Source organism: Silene latifolia, chromosome Y (assembly GCF_048544455.1).
Source record: "Silene latifolia isolate original U9 population chromosome Y, ASM4854445v1, whole genome shotgun sequence".
Taxonomy (NCBI): Eukaryota; Viridiplantae; Streptophyta; class Magnoliopsida; order Caryophyllales; family Caryophyllaceae; genus Silene; species Silene latifolia.
This window is the reverse complement of record NC_133538.1, coordinates 110,699,165-110,702,618: the sequence shown is the minus strand read 5'-3', so window position 1 is coordinate 110,702,618 and position 3,454 is coordinate 110,699,165. Positions and strand designations below refer to the sequence as shown.

Here is a 3,454-nt window from a genome sequence, read left to right as displayed (position 1 = left end):
GTTGCTCAACACCTTGAAAAAGTAATCAAACGCTTGTTCATTATCATGATAGAGGTCTTCAATAGACCTTTGCCCTTGTTGTCGGTCTTGATCGATGGCATTACCAATGTAGGGATTAAAAATCCCTTCAAATTCGTCGTCCCAAAGACCACATACTTCATTAAGTTGATCATTGAAAATCTCTTGATTTGATGGAGACAACTTTCCCATTTCCTTTTCTTGGCCAATGAGGCCATCTTCTTCATTGCTTGTCTTTGATGAGCATTGCAAGCTCTCTTTGTCACAATTCACTTGCTCTTTGAATGGAGCATCTTCAATTTTCTACTTCCATTGGAGTTCTGACTTCTTCCTTTCATCCTTCCGACTATAATGATCGATCATAAAACAGGGTTCATGTAAACGGGGAGCTCTCATAGTCTTGTCAAGATTAAAAGTTATTCTCTCATCTCGCACTTCTAGAGTGAGCTCACCATGTTTTACATCAATCACCGCACCCGCGGTGTGTAAGAAGGGTCTTCCTAGAATGATTGGAATGTTGGAATCGTCCTCCATATCAACAATGACAAAGTCCACCGGGATGAAAAACTTCCCAATTCGTACGGGGACATCTTCCCATATCCCTAATGGTGTCTTCGTCGATCTATCGGCCATTTGGAGTGTGGTATTGGTGCATTTAGGCTCTCCCATCCCCAACCTTTACTCACCGAGTATGGCATAACACTCACAGTAGCCCCTAGATCACATAAGGCTTTGTTGATCGTGGTGTCGCCAATGGTACACGGTATTGGGAAGCTTCCTGGATCCTTTAGTTTTGGAGGTGAACTCCCTTGAAGTATTGCACTACTCACCTTAGTGAAGGCGATAGTATCAAGTTTCCGGATCGAGTTCTTCTTTGTGAGGATGTCTTTCATGTATTTCGCATAGGCCGGCACGTGATTGATTAATTCCGTGAAAGGAATCAAGACCTCTAAATTCTTCACAATTTCCATAAACTTTCCAAGTTGGTCATCAAATTTGGGCTTGGCTTGACGACTTGGAAAAGGAAGTCTAATCACAATGGGCTCCTTCTCCTTGACCTTGTCTTCATTTTTCTTTGAAGTTTCTTCTTTTGATGATTCTCCATCTTTGGAGTTTTTCACAATTTCTTCCTTATCAATAGCTTCCACAACTTCATCCTCAACTTGCTTCTTCGGTGCTTCATACCTTGTACCACTTCTCAAGTGAATGGCACTAACCGTTTCATGTCTTGGGGGATTAATTTGAGGTGATAATTGCCCTTTTTGTCTTTGTGAGCTTGAAGATGCTAGTTGAGTCAATTGGGTTTCCAACATCTTGGTGTGAGCTAGAATGTTGTTGATGGTGGTTTCCTTTTCTTGACTATCTTTTTGCATTTGAGTGAAAAACTCTTGTTGATTCTTTTGCATTTAGAGGACCGCTTTTTGAACATCAAAACCTTGGTCATTTTGGTGATTGTATGGATTTTGGTTTTGGTAGCCTTGGTTTGGTTGAAAAAGGGTCTTTGATTTTGGTTTCTCATGGGAGGTGGGGTGTATGTTGTTTGAGGGTTTTGAACATTTTGGCTTTGGTAGCCTTGTATGCTTGGAAAGCATTCACTTGTTCATTTGTTCCCTTACATTCACTTTGGTCATGTCCCAAAGTTCCACAATTCTCACATATCCCACTTGGGATTGATAAGGATGCCGTCATGGCATTAACATGATGCTTTGGTGATTTTGAGGCTTCTTCAAGTCTAGCCATAGCTTGTTCAAACATCAAATTGATTGTGTCGATGTGAGCACTAAGTTGAGCACCCAATTGAGTAACGGAGTCCACTTCATGCCTTCCTCCTCAATCTTGTTCCATGTTTGATTGTCATCAACTTTGGTGAACATTCCATTTGATCCCATGTTGAGAATGTTCCTTGAATCTTCATATAGACCGTTCCAAAATTGTTGTACCAAGAACCACTCGCTAAGTCCATGGTGAGGACATGAGCGACAAATTCCCTTGAACCGCTCCCAAGCTTCATACAAAGATTCTTCATCCCTTTGCTTAAAACCCGTAATTTGAGCCCTTAGCATGTTAGTCTTTTCCGGTGGGTAGAACTTTTTGTAGAAAGCTAGAGCCAACTTCTTTCAAGAATCAATTCCGAGAGTGGCCTTATCAAGGCCCTTCAACCATTGTTTCGCGGTGCCGATTAGAGAAAAAGGAAATAAGACCCATCGAATTTGGTCTTGAGTTACACCGGTTTGAGAAATCGCATCACAATAGTCACAAAAGGTTTCCATATGAGAATGAGGGTCTTCACTAGGCATCCCCCCAAATTGGCTCCTTTCGACTAATTGGATAAAGGCGGATTTGGCAATAAAATTTCCGGTCAAATGTTGTGGTGTGGGAGTACCATTGGGTAGGTTCTCCTCGGTGGGTACGTAATGTGATGAAAACTTAGGCATTGTAGGTTGATTTTGTGGGGTATTTTGTGTTGGGTTCTCCTCACCTTCTCTTGCAAAAGGGTTGATGAACTCAATAGTTGGTTGAATATCCACTACCTCACTAATACTTCTCAAATTCCTCCTAGCAAATCTCCTATTGTTTGTCAAGGTTCTTTCAATTTCACGATCAAAAGGTAACAAATAACCTTGTGACCTTCTAGACATGCAAAATATCAAACAACTCGAAAATAATTAGAAAAAACCTTGAGGAGTTTTACTTCCCCAAGGCAAAGAAAGACAAAACTAATAACAATATAAGAAAATCTAAATCAAGTTAACAGTCTCGACTGAACGGCGCCATTTTTGATCGGTCCGTTTCGTGTTCACAATTGAATAGATGTTGTCGTTGGGTCACGTCCGAATCAAAACACAATTTATAGCTTCACAAACAACTCTACAATTAGTAAAGAGGCAAGTAAAGGTCGGATTCCAAGGGACGGGAATTGAGATGAGATTTCTATTGAAACTAGTGGTGTCTTAGGGGTGTCACAATTTGGGTTGATGTAGAAGGTCACTAACTAAATAGCAATGAAAATAAATAAGCAAGATGAATTAAAAGGGTTGTAAACAATTGATAAAAAGCACTAGGGTGTCATGGGGTCATAGGGGAATTATGGGAATTGATCATACAAACATGTTCTCAAATTATAAGCAAGCAATTATTGTTGTGATGAATTGAGTTGGGTTATATCTTACAATCCTAGGAAAGTTTTGGTACCGGAGCCGAATCGATTAGATTGTACAACACCTACAAGTCGACTTAATCTTCCCTACTCAACAACGGGCATGGTCTAATGAGGCTCGAGTTGGTTTATGTCTTACAAGTCTCATTGAAAAGATAGGTGATGGGTAAAAAAATGCAAGGATTCATAGGCTCACATTTCATCAAACATAACATGTGCATGAGTTGAGATCAAAATAAGCAAGCAAATAAACCATGAAAGCATATTAATTTAAGCATG

At 40.1% G+C, this 3,454-nt stretch overlaps 1 non-coding gene across 1 annotated transcript; it reads left to right on the top strand.

Moving 5' to 3' along the window:
- Positions 1 to 1,974: 1,974 nt before the first annotated feature.
- On the top strand, positions 1,975 to 2,081 carry LOC141634577 (small nucleolar RNA R71). The gene has a single exon (XR_012539304.1). It is a non-coding gene; the product is annotated as a small nucleolar RNA R71 (small nucleolar RNA).
- Positions 2,082 to 3,454: the final 1,373 nt, after the last annotated feature.